At 41.4% G+C, this 15,569-nt stretch overlaps 1 long non-coding RNA gene across 1 annotated transcript; it reads right to left on the bottom strand.

The window, feature by feature from the left end:
* Nucleotides 1-9,841: 9,841 nt before the first annotated feature.
* Nucleotides 9,842-11,695, bottom strand: LOC118421523. Its single transcript, XR_004831843.1, has 3 exons — nucleotides 11,546-11,695; nucleotides 11,066-11,194; nucleotides 9,842-10,572 (listed from the first exon to the last, which is right to left on the bottom strand). It is a non-coding gene; the product is annotated as an uncharacterized LOC118421523 (long non-coding RNA).
* Nucleotides 11,696-15,569: the final 3,874 nt, after the last annotated feature.

The raw sequence follows: 15,569 nt of genomic DNA, 5'->3' as shown, positions 1-15,569 counted from the left end.
TATATGAAGTGTTAATACATACGTCCGGGAGTACTGAAGCTGCATTAGTAGATCTCTTAAAACTCAGCCTTTTTGATGTGGCGGTATGAAGCGTACCGAAAGGGGGAAAAAGAGGTATCCTCATTTGTTTTAGGGAAGCTCTTTTGATACATGTTACCACTCCAAGACTTAGTTCTGTCTGTTTTTTTTCATTGGCCACTCAGATCAGATTACCCATTTCCAGTACCCTCAACACAATAGGAATTCAAGTACTGCTGCATATCTACTGACCGCAAAGACATGCATAAATGTCAAAAACTAGATTTGAAACCATCATCAACGTTTGATTTATGGATAGCGTGTTTCATGAAATAAAACCAGGTCATAGTGGAAGTAAAGAAGGCTCCGTCCCTAAGGTGCCGCGAAAAAACGGCACTTATTTCACAACTTCATCACAATCTCTAGTCGTGATTCTAGAAAAAAAATAGAGTTGAAAAAAGGAAGTTACAGCTCTCGCCTTCCAAAAATTCCTGCTATTGTTCGTTTTTATTTTGTTACGTTCATGACCCATCCGTTACGTTGTGTATTCTCAGTTTTCCTCCCCCAGTTCGCCCCAATCCCACGCCTGGCCTAGCAGGCCCGACCTGTTAGACTTGCTTGGTTACACATACACATACACACAACACTCGCAACACATAGTCCTGAGGCCCAGGGAAAAAATGTTGTGTTTCCTGTTTCAGTCCTGAAAAAATTAGCGTCGGTGGGTAGTAGGGATTATCTTTTCCTTCTTGTCATTTTTTTCAGGCTGGCCAATCAAAAAACTCTAGTGTGGTATATTACAATACAGTTCAAAGTAAACTAAAATGTGTGAGGACATTAAGTGTCCTTCAATGTCAAACTTGAATGTTGTGCGTAAATTAGATACATGTATCCTTCATTATGTAGGACAAGCAGTGTTTTTACCATCATAGGAAGCAGGCTGAATAAAAATTCTAATGAAAGCTATGTGACTCCATTGTCCACCCCAAAAACAAGTCTCGGGTCGGCAGGTTTTTCTAGTGTAGTTAGGGAAACAGGAAACACGACACCTTTTTACTAGGCCTAAATGCAATTATTGTCAAGGGTGATTTGCTGTTAAAACAAGTCGAGTCGGACTGAACCCCTTTGAAACATTTGGCAGCTGTACCTTTTTTCTGAAATTTATTTATGTTCTCATCTTTTACGACAAAAGTTAGCCAATCCTGAGATGGAAATATTGAGGCTGGTATTGAAAAATTGTTGTCCCCTACATAAAATGAAGGATTTCTTATTGAACGATGGTGGAAAAAGTCTATAAACCAAAATGAGCCATCATTTTGAATGATAAAGAGTTTTTCATTGTGTCTCGCATTCGACAGAGCTATTAAGAACGTATTTGTCGACCGGATATTTGAACATGTTCCACCATGCAAATATGTCAAGGTGATATCAATGGCTTTTGAATAGGGAACGCCGTCATTCGGTATATGGCGTGACACTACAGCGACAAGTGGACACTATTGCAGATTAATTAATTGATAAGTATAGCGTTATGTTGGTCAAAGGTCATTGTACTGTAACAGTGCTTCAGTCTCTCTTGTCCCTATGTATATTTTGAATATGATCTGACAAATGAAAACGATATTTGAATATCATTAAAAAGTAACATATTTGTTCCCTTGATGCACTGTAAATACTTTAAAAGGCAAGCTATGTACTGAATTGAAGATTTTAGGCTATTTTCAAAGATGGCGGTGTTGTCACTCTTTGACTTTACAGTACGTATATAGCAACCTGTTTTTATTAGTCCTTGTCAGCTGCATTACTTATGTAAGCACGTTTGTGTGACAGTCTTTTTTGCAATACCTCATCCGCAATGAATTTCCCAGTTGTAATAATTAATAAGCATATCTTTTTGTACTGTTTGATATAATGTTATTATTGTTGCATTGACGTTGCCACTTTTCACTCACGTTGTTGCACTAGAAGCAGTGAATACACACGTTTGTATATCACGATATGCCGGGCTAAAGAATCTGATTTGATATTTGCGTTCTTAAGGTACATATGTCAAGTTTGAGTGTATGTATAATGTATATATTTATGTGCGTGCATTTGTGTGTGTGTGTACCTATTTATGTATGTGTGCAAGTCTGTGTATGTGTTTGTCTTTTGTGTATGTTCGTGTGTATGCATTTGCGTATGTGTTGATGTGTGTGTGTGTGTGTGTGTGTGTGTGTGTGTGCGTGCGCGCATGTGTGTGTTGTGTGCAAACCTGTATGTGAATTATTACGAAGGAATCCAAAGGTTTGGAAGAAAATAAAACAGATATTTTGGAACGTAAGCAAAATCGTGTCGCGGCAAATGCATCGTGCATCCAGAGGATTAGTTGCGACGCCTGGCGGTAGAAGCACTAACGACACATACTTTGATGTTACCTTACACTAGTTGCAGTTCCAGTAAATATCTATCTAAATTCTATCTATCTTTCAATATTCATCTATCTATCTATGTATTCATCAATAGATCATTATATCTATCTATCTATATAGAGATAGGTAGATAGATGTTTCATGGGACCATACGGTATGGAGTTCGAATTCTTTTTTTTTTAATCCAAATCTTTACTCAAACTTTAGGATTGATTCCCACATAGTAATAGGGATATTGTATTGCTAGTATTGGGACTGACGCATTACAAAAACGCCACGTGATCACAAGGATTTGTAATGTCTGTTTATTCAAATATTTCATACTTCCACAGCCAAAATAGTTCTGTCATCTTGCATTTGTGATCCCTCTAATACGTTCATTTTATTTGCTTGTGGCTAATTTTTACGAAGTGTGTTCACAAATCACAATTTCTGCTCTTTTGGGCTTTCAATCAAAATATGCATATGCTTGCAAAGAAGTATGGCATTGTACAGGTACAATGAATATTTGATATAAAATAAATTCACACTATTATTTCTCTTTCTTGTTCAGTCGCGTATACTGTTGATTCGCAGCTGAGTACACCAAACACGAAGTCCCGGAGTTTTCTGGACCCGTGCCGTATTGTTGTTCTGACAGAGCAAGTTCGACCTCTGTTGCTTCAGAGTACACATGAAAGGTCCCAGAGTTTTCTGGTACCGTGCCGTACTGTTGTTGTGTACCCCGTGTATTTGTAGACGGAGCAAGTACGACCTCTGCTGCCGCAGCGTAAAACGTCACGACGTCATCGTCTGCTTGCTCGTTGTTCTGCACGACATCGCCCCCTTCCGAACTCTTGCCAAACTGCATCTCTTGGCTTTGCTCCCTGTTCTCGTCCGCTGTCACAATTTGCGTGGAATGGCCTACAGCGTCTTCGTCTTTTATTTCGGAGTAGGTGTGTGTTGCGGACGGGTCGTAGACCTCCTCATCCTTGATTTGGCAGTAACTGTGGGTGGAAACCATTGAAGAAGGGCGATGGGTGCTTCGTTCTTCAGGACCAGAACAAACAGAAGATTGCCTCAACGATGTTTGGCCCGAAGTTTTATACATCGGATTTCTGATGAGATCCGTGACATCGATAAACTGACGGCTACCATCCGGCGCCCTGACGACATTTGGTACCCTTGTTTTGGAAGTGTTCTTTAGTTTGGTGTTTTGGACTCTTGCATCGTTTGCCGGAATGTCTTGAGCCTCTTCGCCCTTGATCTCGGAGTAAGTGTGCGTTCTAGTTGGGTCATAAACGTCCTCGTCCTTGATATCACAGTACGTGTCTGCAAATAAGCTTTGGGCGGTGGTAACTGGTACGTTCTGAGCACCGTTGTTAATTCCGATGTTCCCGGACATGGTTCCGTCGGCGATTTCTTCGTCCTTGATTTCGGAGTAGGTGTGGATTGTGGACGGATCGTAGACGTTCTCGTCCTTTATCTCCTCGTAGCTGTGGGCGGAGACCATGGAGAGGGGACGGCGAGCGCGTGTTTCTTCCACGTCGTTATCGTAAGGACAGTTGGACACGCCTTGGTCCGACTCTTCATGCATCAGGTTGGCGGTAGTAAGGCATGCTACGCCTATCCTTGACTGGGCAAGAGGCCCGGGCTTTTTTGCAGCATGTGGTGCATTTTGAGCGGCATTGCCGCTACCTCTGTGCTTGTAGACCATCACAATGATAAGAACCAGTCCGGGAAAAAATGTCAGTGATATTAAGTACCAAGAGGATGTTCCCTTTGCAATGGGTAGTGTGGCACTGCCACTGGATTGAATAAGGGGAATAAGCGTTTTGTAGAGATCTTGTTCTATCGTGATGGTCAGGCTTGTATCATTGGCGTTTTTCTCTACGTATCCTGTACAAGAGTCGGTGGTTTGACTGCGATGAGGCTGTGTACTAGTCGTATCTGGCTCTAGATGTTGATTTCCTTGAGAAGACCTTGGAGCGGGACATTCTTGGTTGGCCTCTCCCTCCGCGCCTTGGAAACGTGACGGCGGCAAGACGTCTGGATGTCCTCGAAAAAATACAAAGCAGGATATATTTGCCACACGCTGCTTTCTGTCAGATCCGACAAGAAAACCAGGCTTTTTGTCGTGGCTAGACATCAAGGCAATACCGTCACTTCCGTTGTTTGTATGACGTATATCGACAAGCTTCAAGCCTATGTCATCTTTCAGAGTTAAAGACGTTCCGTCATGCCTGGTCCAAGCTTCTGGACACAGGTTAGAGGCGGAGCGCCAGTTCTTTTGTGGTCTCTCCAAAGCAGTTACGACAACAAACGGAGGTTGGATGGTCAAGGGGCCATGTGCAGCCCCTGAGCACTCGACTGGTTCTTTTCCCTTAACATGCTGGAGCGACTGATCGTCCACAAGAATCCACTTGAGTTGAATTTTTTTCGTCACTGTCACATACGTCAGGCAAAACCCCAGGTTATCAATACGAAAACGAATACTTTGTTTCCTCCATGACAAATTAGTTTCTTCCACGGTAAGACTCCAGTTCATTTTGATCTCTGGCTCCCAGGAAACGGGACGCTCTCCCCCTATGCTGAAGGTTTGGAGCGACAGCTCCGAAAGTGTTCTGTCGCTCAGACACGTCAGAGGGTTGTGGCTTAGGTTCAGGACCCGTAGATTGTAATGAGAGTTCAGGGCGTTTTCGGAGATGACTTCAATCTTGTTGTGGCTCAGAATCAGTGTGCGTAGGGAGGCGAGACCACGGAACCATCCACTCGCTACTTCCGACAGCAAGTTGTGGGACAGATCTAACATTGTGAGACAAGGGATCTCTACGAAACACTCAGTATCTATCTTAGTAATACGGTTAAAGGAAAATGTCAAGTATACGGCAGATCTGTGTGAAGTGTTCCAGCCAGAGAAGTAAGCACGTTTCAGCTGCGACAAAGTGTTATGATCTAAATGCACTGACCGCAATTGTGGGAATTTTGCGAATGTTTTGTTTTCGATCGTGCTCATTCCCACATCTATGAGGACAATGCTCTTCAATGAAGGCGGGTGGATCGGTCCCAGGGCTTTTGAGGACAGGTTTCCGACGGGGACGCGTCGCAGGCCGACCCACTGGGCAGCAGGGAAAGGTCCGTACAAAGAAAGTGAGGCGCAATTAGATTTCATTTTGTTCTTGCAAATAATGCATATACAGGTGATGTTTGGGTACAATTCGTCACGAATGTTGTCGGTCACACACGCGTTCCAGTTGGGTTGTAATATGCACTTGGGCCGGGAAGGTTGGAGCTGTGTCGCCGTGCTGGCGACAGAACACACCGCCAGGAGCCACCAGCCCGTCAGCTTCATGGTCGCTCGTCTTTTATAATTCTGTTTTCTTTAGCCAGGGTACCTCAACTCAGCGTAACCACGCTGCTTTACAATGGGGCCCTGGATAACACATACATGTCACATTAACACAACACGTAGTGTACATAACATACAAAAAGACCGTTATCCATAATCATAATGCAGTCCGGTCGTCGTAAGATCAGAGGTCAGCTCTCAGTTTCATCATGTTGCAATGTTTGGAGCCGTTTATAATGTCAATGAAAGGTGATTCCACTGACAAACGCCCCTGTGGACAAACTTACGCCTTCCACAGTCTTTGACAGCTTCTACACGGCGCTTGACCTCAAAGATTTCTCTCTAATAAATCAGTCTGGCTAGCTGTGTACGAATAAGGTTAAAAGGGAATAAAACTGAGCGACATTTTTTCGGGGGGCCGCAATTTTTCCATGACAAATGAGGCTGTAAGGCCTACGTCACAATTCCAACCCGGTGTGACAGCGATCTCGCCCCCCCGGCGATCTCGCCCCCCCGGGGGGCGAGATCACCAGCGTTTTCGCCCCCCTTTAGCGTTTTCGCCCCCCCCCCCCCAAGAGCAGCTGGTTACTACATATTACAGGTGCGCTACCTGGTACTATACTGCACCTGGGGAGTAACGTATATGGTGTGTTACCTGGTACCTATATGGCATCTTATTACCGTACCGTAAGATGTTATACCTCGAAAGTCGATACTATATTGTTCGGTACGCGGTGCAAACATGACATTGAAATGAAAAAGACAATTTTTGCAGCTGAGGTGGCATAAAACAGCGCTACTGCGAACGTATAAATCAACACCGTCTATGGTACGGAATACGTCAGCTGTATGTTTTCAATTTGTCACAGTGTTTTCTTTCTTGTGTTGGAAACATTTCCAAAGCACTAACAAAAACACACGCGAATAATAGTTTCTCATTATAAACACTATCTACGCGCAAGTTGATATAGCTGTTGCTAAATGCTACACAAACACTGGTAAAGTACCAGTCTTAAGAAACACGGGTAAATGCATTAGTTCCTAAATACTAGGAAAAAAAGTCATGTTGGAGGTGAAGATATCCCTTGGCCAGATGCATATACCAAAATGTGCGTTATTCTAATTAATACCTAATATTTGCATAATTAATAAAGACATTACATAGTTCTTTTGTGGTCACCTCATGGTAGAGACTTCATATTGGAGATATATAGGTTGCTTGAGGACAGGTGAATACAATGAAATACATCTTATGTCAAGACTCAGGTAAATGCAATAATGGGAATACAAGGGACCCAACCCTCCTTGTCTGAAACAAGTTCAACTATCTTATTACCATGTAATTACGTTAATATTGATACTATGAATGGAGTTATGTATCAAACTCGTGTACTTATATCATTCTGAAACTGCATTTTGTGATTTATACCAATCAACTTCTAAAATGTCATGTAAACCCGTTTTTTTTGGGGGGGGGGCGAAATCGCTAAAGGGGGGCGAGGTAGGGGGGCGAGATCACTAGCCGGGGAGGGCGAGATCGCTAGTGATTTCGCCCCTGTCACACCGGCGCCCAGCCGTGCTGTTTGCGGAAATGAAAAATCAAAATATAATTAAAGTTTATGCCAATGAATATGTACAAGGCATGCGGTTGAATTATTTTTGGTCTATTTTGTGGATTTTATATGGTACTTTTCGTTCCCCCAAACTGCCCAGCCAGGCCCCTTTTATGGAAAAGTGACGAAGTCTAAAGCGAGCAACAGTGGAATGCAGACTTCTGTTCTGCTTTTTATTTATCTCTTCAGTCAAACGATCGATATAGAATAGAGAAACCCAATTTGATCCTAGACACGCGAGAAAACGTGTGGTGTATCATTTAGGTTAACAAGTCTGCCATGCAAAGTACACCATTTTAAAAGAGTCTTTCCGTGTATTCTTTTTCCATCTAGGCTTCAATGTACTTACGTTACATAGTGTTTGGTAGGGAGGGATACGTTTTAAATTTTGAATTTTTGTTTAAGGTATTTTACAAATGAGTAAACATGTAAGTATAAATTGTTATGATATAATTGTCTATTTCAGGATTGGATTATTTCCGAGGTAAAGGCTAAAAATTAAATCAGACCCAAAATTCTGGATTGAACCAAGGATGTTTTTGTGACTTCGAACTTGAGTCCTCGGCTTATTTCTATCCCCTGCGCATGTATTCCCTCTGAGGCGTTTATCCGCACACTTTTGATCCTTTGCGTGCGTGACCTATCCACATGAAGTACAACTATCAAACGTGAAGATGGTTGCGTTTTTTGTCTGACTCCCGGACTAAGAAATATTTTGGATCTTAGTAAATAAGTTACTCTAATTAGTACATGTGTTTTCTGTAGGCAACAAATACGTATGAAAGGCACCAAACAACGAAATTGTACCAACCTTGCACCAAACAGCTCTAACGTTATGAATGGTCTAGTTTGAGAAAACTCAGACTAATATCCGCCCATTATGTTAAGTTCACCTAGATATTTTGTCCAACAGAAAGTAACGAATGTGTATGCGTTTCGTCTTCGAGCTGATAGCTAGAAAATTAATAGTCACGCTTTGAGATGTATATGGTGTCGTATGAGCCTGCTCTCTTCCTATAAATTTTACGTTTGAACGGAACAATCCCTGTACTTAGTCAACAGCCTGCAAGTGCGTTTCGTGTCAGGCATTGAAAGTAGACACAGTAGAATGCTAACAATATCTATCGTTATGTTACTTTATGGTGTTTATATTTGTAGGTGTATTTGGGCCACGCTAGCTAGCTCATTTCCATCTCACTGCCGTCCAATTAAGAAGGCGAGAACAAACCGCTCTGATGTTCGCCGACAACCTAATTACAAATCTAGAACATACACATTTTTCCACTTGAAAATTTTAGCAAAACTTACAATCCGTATTTGAAGCCGTATCTCCGGATCCTTTATACCAAATCTGACCAAAAACTCCATCGTGAAGGAAAAAATTCATGCCGCCATCTTGAAAAAAATTAGTCGATTCTCTTGCATCACTGTGGAACTATGGGAGAATATGTACTACAAATGTGACAAAAATAGCTGAAATCTCGTAGACACTTAAAACTGACCGAAAAATTGGATTGTAAGGTCCTAAAGTCTACGGTATGGATAAAAACTTTGTCTGGTACGTAAATAAGAGAAATAATGGGAAAGTTCAAAGTTCAGTGACCGAAAACGACCGAAAACACGCACATGGAAAAATCGGGCGTTTTGAAGAGTTTTTTTACATGGTCATCTCTAATCATTTATATATCTTGGAGGCGAACTAATGTACTTTTCGTGTGCATATGATTTTTTTCTGATGTGGTAATCATACCGTGCGTTATGTTGGGTGTAATTTGTGTTGTTATTTTCACACTACCACGGCTTACGTCAGGCCGGCTTTTGGGCGGAGCACTCTGGCCGAGTAACGTGGAGAGCAAAGATTCTGTCAATTTTGTAGTTTAGGTAATTAAAGTAGAAGACGAAGTAGATTTTACTGTAGATTGTCCTTTGTATGATAGCGATAGAAGCATCCTATTTAACTATGTGCTAGGAACTTCTAATATCCATACTTCAGATACTTGAATAGTAAAGAGAAATTGATATTCCTGACAGTTTTTGATAAACCAACTCTAATCAACCATACAGCTAGCTACATTTATACAATTACCAAGAAGCGAGAGGAAGTCGAATGTCCTAGAATATATTAGACGCATATATGCATATACAGATGTGTATGATTGTTCCCCATTTTTTACATGTTTATGATCGTTTCCATGTGACCTGTACTTAGCCCAGTTGGCCAAAAATGTGCAATAAAGACCTTCATTCATTATACCCTAGCAACGTGACCACCTGTGTATGTTTTATATTGTAGATAACCCATTGTTATTTTTAACTTGAGCTTCATTGATCAGTGATACGGTTTTAAACCGTTATTGTGTATAAAGTGTTTTTTTTTTCAAGGAAACAACGTCAGTGTATATAAGGAGCTCTACGATTTGAGCCAACTCTACCAAGTAACAAAGAACAAAAAGGACTCATTGATATCAGGTGATGCCAAATTTATTGCAGTGAATACATCTAAAGCAATGAGATAAAAAGGATGAAAGGTGTCTAAAATAAATTCGTAAATAATCTCAAGTTTCAAATTATAATTTTAGTTCAAGTTTAGTTCAATAAAATGTACATCAGAATTTAAGTTTATTTAAGGGCAAAATATGACTTTTAGCAAACAGTATCGCAGAATTATCAATTTTGATGGCTAATTAAGTCCGCCCCGGGGTATGATTTGCTTCGTTTTTACGATATTCATTCGAATAATATAATAATATATAATATGTTCTGCTCAGTTCGTAGTTGAATAGTATGGCTATTCCGGTCATGATATTCTATTTATAATATCGGTATACATAGACTTTTAGATTTTGATTAAAACTACAGAAGGGATGAAGAGAGTATATATTATGATATATTATATTCTTTATCATATATTCTATGTTGTTATCACTATCATTTATACCTCCTTTCTATATCAAAATGTGGATATAACCTACTTACAATAAATTTCTGACATGCCTAATACTCTTTGGAGATAAGGGAAAGTGATAGAGAGCATCATAATATTTCTTCTACAAGCAGGTACATGTAATTAATGAATGTATATTCCAGATGGATTGTCTGTCCGTTCCTGGTCATCATCACCATCATCAGGCCTCTTCAGTAACCACTTCAGCAGTGTTGGGAGTCATCAGCCTTGTAGTAGCTGCGCTGACGCTCTTGAACCCTGGCGAATGAGAGAAAAAGAACTTGTATACGTCATAGGCCTACGTCACTTTTCCCAACCGGGGCCCGGCTGGACAGCTTTCGGGAACGAAAAATATGGTACACAATTAAGACGTACAGAAAATAGTCGTGGGCATTATTTGCGTATATTTTTACGGATGCATTTGTATTTTTCGTTTCCACAAACAGCCCGACCGGAGTTTGGAAATGTGACGTTGGCCACAATATTTGGCAAAGAGTCTCTAAAGCTTTCCAAGCTATGAACTGTAGTTGTGCGTATTTTCTTTAAATATTTGCCAGAAAATTGATTTACATTTGAAATGTTTTGATATAGCCTCTCTCGCGGCTATGTTGCAATTGAACGCCTGGCAGTCAGAAAATGTTACCATCCTCTACACCAACATCTGCTTGGAGATAAAGACTGTGAACAGGTTATTATGCCTTACATTCGCTATGATGTCAAAGCAATGCTTCAAAAACTTATTTCAACCCACCTTCCACGTCTTTCGGTTTTTCTGCACGGCCCAAACGGATGCGCCATGCGAGAATCATGAGAACTGCAGCCACCAGACCGAGGCCAACAGCCAGTACAGACCACACCGCTGGGGAGGGGGGCATCACGACTGGAGGAACAAAAGAGGGGAAATTGTGTGTTACCATAGTAACGTCTGCTGATAATGTCGAAAAAGTGACCAATGTGTTCCATCTGTATAATGTGACGTCACAGAAGCAATGGATCGCCCTTGAGTAAGACAAAAGTCGGACATTTGTACATACAATGTAGAATCATTTCGACGACACAGGACACAGGACTGGAGCCAGACGGTATGGGAAAAACTATGCTGGACAGGGACTTCTGGGCAACCACAGTGGTTCGTGTGGCAGGGAAGAAGTGGCGCCAGTCAAGTAAGTCAGTCATTTCGACGACTAAAGAAAACTTTACCTCGTGGAAAGAACAGTTGTAAGTATCGTACCTTCTTTGCATACATGGCCAGGAGGGTCTTCATAGTCGGCCGAACGATCCTCGAACCCGTCCAGACATGCGCACGTGAAGGAGCCGACAGTGTTGTGGCACGTGGCGAAAGGTGAGCAGGTGTTGTCCTCGGGTGAGGCGCACTCGTCATGATCTGGGCAGAAACAACGTTTCAAGGATTTAGCTCTACAAGGGATATCTCAGATGTATAAAAACGACACCATATATGATACTCATTATTAGGGACGTCAAAGCCTGATATAACGTTCAATTATGAAGAATTTGATCAGGCACTATGTATGAAACCTGTTTTCCAGAGATTATTAGAAAACACACACGTTTACATTAGGTAGGCTTTGTGCACTTTGCTTCCGCCAGGGCTTTGGGTCGTCTTCAAACTTTTTTATTTCATGTCACACATAACCAACTATGGTGCTTCTGACTTCCGCAGACCATGGTCATCTGTGTTTGAGATTTGGTGGTTGTCTTATAGAACGCGTATGTCGAGTTACATGCTTGTACCATAATTTGAGCACCAAATTGGTGCCAATCGCCTATAAGTATCGATATCTACCAGTGTTTACAAGACGCAAGTGTAGTTAATGTGCTTTTGTTTTCACTAATTGTTGGGTTGTTTAAAAAAACAGTTTAAAAAAAAAACGAATGAAGGAAACAAAAAAAAAGACTTTCTGTACCTGAGACCTGGTGCCCTCGCTCGTGCTCGATGAGCAGGTGCGTCCCGTTGCGAGCCTTGACGCGTTCCTTCAGCGTCTCCTGCAGGATGTAGGGCACGTCATCGCCTGCACGCTGGAACAGGGGGCTGTCGTCGGGCAGGAAGATCTTGTAGTGCGCGATGATGCTTCCCGGAAGGAACGTTCGGATGTCCATGTCGAGAAACTCGTCTTTGGTCAGCGTGCCCTCGGCATAGAGGTCTCGTAGCTGTAAAAAAAGGAGTTTGTTTTTCTTCAGCACTTTTGCACTCATAGTTATGGTATAAAAGACCAGTTTCTCCCAGATCACTTCAGTATCGCTGACGAAAGATAGTGGATTCTATCTGAAACGTCTGACCGTTTCCCAAATCATCTCCAGTTGCTTGAGTAACTGATTTTGAGAATACTAGTAGTTTGTTTGTTTGTTGCTTTATTAGGATAATCATGAGTTTTATCCTTTTTAGATTCACAGTATTTTGCATGGAGTCTGTTAACAAAACGGTACAACTAAACAAAATGTTTAATATGATAACAAAAACTTGAACCTCCTGATTTTTGTCCAGTGCAAAATGAGGACTTGAGCAAAATCTTGATGCATCTATTTGTGAGGAATGTGACAAATGTGAGGAAATGGGTGAACTGGTCCTACGAATTGGGGAAGGACGGTTAATAAGACTACCACTAAAGAAAGACAAATCACTCACCACACTGCGGAGTTCCTGGACGAGATTTCTGAACTCTTTGGAGTTGCTGTCGTACAACTCATCGTAGAAGTCATTCGCCAGCATACGTGTAGCCACGGTGTAGGTTAGGAAACCTAGAAAATCGGTACAAAATGGCAGCGTCAAAATCCACAATATATCAGCGTGACGGCCTCAAAAGAGCCCCCAAAATAGGTTAGCCTCCTTCACTGGCGTCTCTGGGGGTCTTGGTAGGTACCTCTAAACCTGTTTAAAACATCTTAAATTGTACATATTACTGCTATTCGGTAGAACACATTGCCATTGAACATCATTTGTCAAATGGCTACTACCTATTGTTTTGTAACTTAACTTTTGGCACTTCCTCCACAAAACGATTCTCCAGTTAAACCACTCAGACCAATCTATACTAGAAGCTTCCAATTTGGTACTTAATAGCACGTAAACTACGCCTTTGACCACCAACTTCCAAACCTATGTCAAGTTTAACTTATGTTCTACTCTAGGATTTTTCTTTAGGCATAATAATCGTGTTGTTTTATTTGAAGTTTACGCTAACCACTTGAGCTAACTATGTGTATTTTATGAGAAGTGTAAATGTACATGTATGTATGTGTAATGGCACCCAATATCAGCTAAGCTGCCTGAGTTTGTCATGTATTGCATTTCTACAATCTCAATAAATAACCTTCTTGGCAAAAGCAATATCGTGATACAACATCTCACCTCTGCATTTCCCACCCAGTTCCTTGTATGGCTCCCTGCATTGGCACTCGTACCCGCCAGGGACGTTCACACACTCCTCCTTCTTGGATCCACAGTCTACATCGAGGCACCTGTCGAGTTCTGGGGTAAAAATCAAGCTTTTGTTTATGAAGCATGGACAAAAGATGACGGAACAAATATATGTTGGCTTTGTATGATTTACATTGCCATCGAGAAATAGGTGGTATAACACCAACGAATATGCTGCTCAGATCGAAAAGAGCGTCGAGTAGTCATTATACCAAGTGTGAGAGTACTCAAAGCAGATTTGAACTATCGATATCGTAGAGTGAGTCTCCTTGTCACTATTTCAGCTTACTAGATACGGATATCTTCTCCAAATTGCTCCGAACAGCAGTAGTTGCTCGCCGGTATGCAAAGGTTTGATGTGGCATGTCGTTCAATGTTAATATATAACCAGCTACAAAGCACAGTGTTTTACTACACATACATGCACGGACCTAAGCGTATGGTGATTGTCGATAAAAATGTATACATCACGTTTAAACCAATTCTGGGAAGGGAGTAACATTTCTAATTCTCAAATGCAGGTAACTGACTCAAGTCGCACCCTTCCTTACAGTTTGCGGATGGTCAAAATAGATGGCAAAGTGTACAACCATGCTATTTCACTCCGTTGGTAACAACGGTAAACCATACGAACGCTTACAAAGAAAAAGAAGAGACACATTTCTTACCACATGTGATGGTATTTCCCTCTTCACAGATACATTCTTGGCCGTCTTCTGCCCATTTGTCTCCAAGCTAGGAAATAGAAGCATCGTCATATTTTACACAGAACGTTTTGTTTGCTGTGGGTTTGTTGAGAGACATGTCACAACGACTTGCCACTGAAGTTTTTATTCTCATATTTTTACGTCTTGGTCAACATAGTAAGAGAGAAATGACACGTTTTTTTTCAGACTTCAGTTAAGGGTCATTCACTAGCACAGTCGAAAATCACGCAAATATAACAATATCCCCGTTTTAAATGTTGAAATGCATATATACATTTGGCTCTATTACCCGAATGTATTGATTGCAAGATTTGTACCTAATGCCAAATCGTGCTAACTATATGGTATGTGTGTATTTGCAAAAGACCTGTTGCTCTACGTATTTACAGCTGCTTTACACGATTTACAATATGATTGAAAACTTTTTTGGGAAGGGAGGCCGAAAATTTATGCGTCCACTGATGTTATCTTCGCGATCAAATAATCATGGCCTAGTTAAAATACAATGTAACCTTACCACAAAATAACGTCCGTTACTATTGGTACAGCCGCACTGTTCTTCCGGGACGCAGTCTTGTCCGCTCAGGACGAAGCCAGGATCGCACTCGCAGCCTTCCTCACATTTGTGCGCGCAGTTGTTGGGAGCGTTGCGGTCCGAGCAGGTCGCTGGGCACGCGCTTGCACATGAAGAGAATGTGCTGTTTGCTTGACACTGCATTGCTGTAACAAATTTTAAAGAAATATTGAAATAACAGCATCAATTTGAACAGAAGTTAAATTTTGTGACAGTGATGACATTATGAAGATTTTTTGTCGTTGTGCCCGCACAGTGGTACTCAAAGTAAAGCAATCCCAACGGGACCTTTTCATTCCTCTGATCATTCTCGAGTTGAAATGACCATACAACTTACGGCATGTGACCTCCAGGTAGTAATTCGCTCCTATGTTCGCTTCTGCTACTGGTCAAGGTTCCCAGACGAAATAGTAGAGAAGCGACTTTATATTGTGTATAATAATAATCGCCAGAGCGAGCTACTATCCGCATGGTACCCAGGCTAATACATGTTGCAAACAACTCACGACAAAGATCAGCAGTCCTCCAGGCAAACGAC

The sequence above is a fragment of the Branchiostoma floridae genome, chromosome 8 (assembly GCF_000003815.2).
Source record: "Branchiostoma floridae strain S238N-H82 chromosome 8, Bfl_VNyyK, whole genome shotgun sequence".
Taxonomy (NCBI): domain Eukaryota; kingdom Metazoa; phylum Chordata; class Leptocardii; order Amphioxiformes; family Branchiostomatidae; genus Branchiostoma; species Branchiostoma floridae.
Note: the sequence above shows the minus strand (reverse complement) of the source record. Positions and strands in the feature narration are given on the sequence as shown.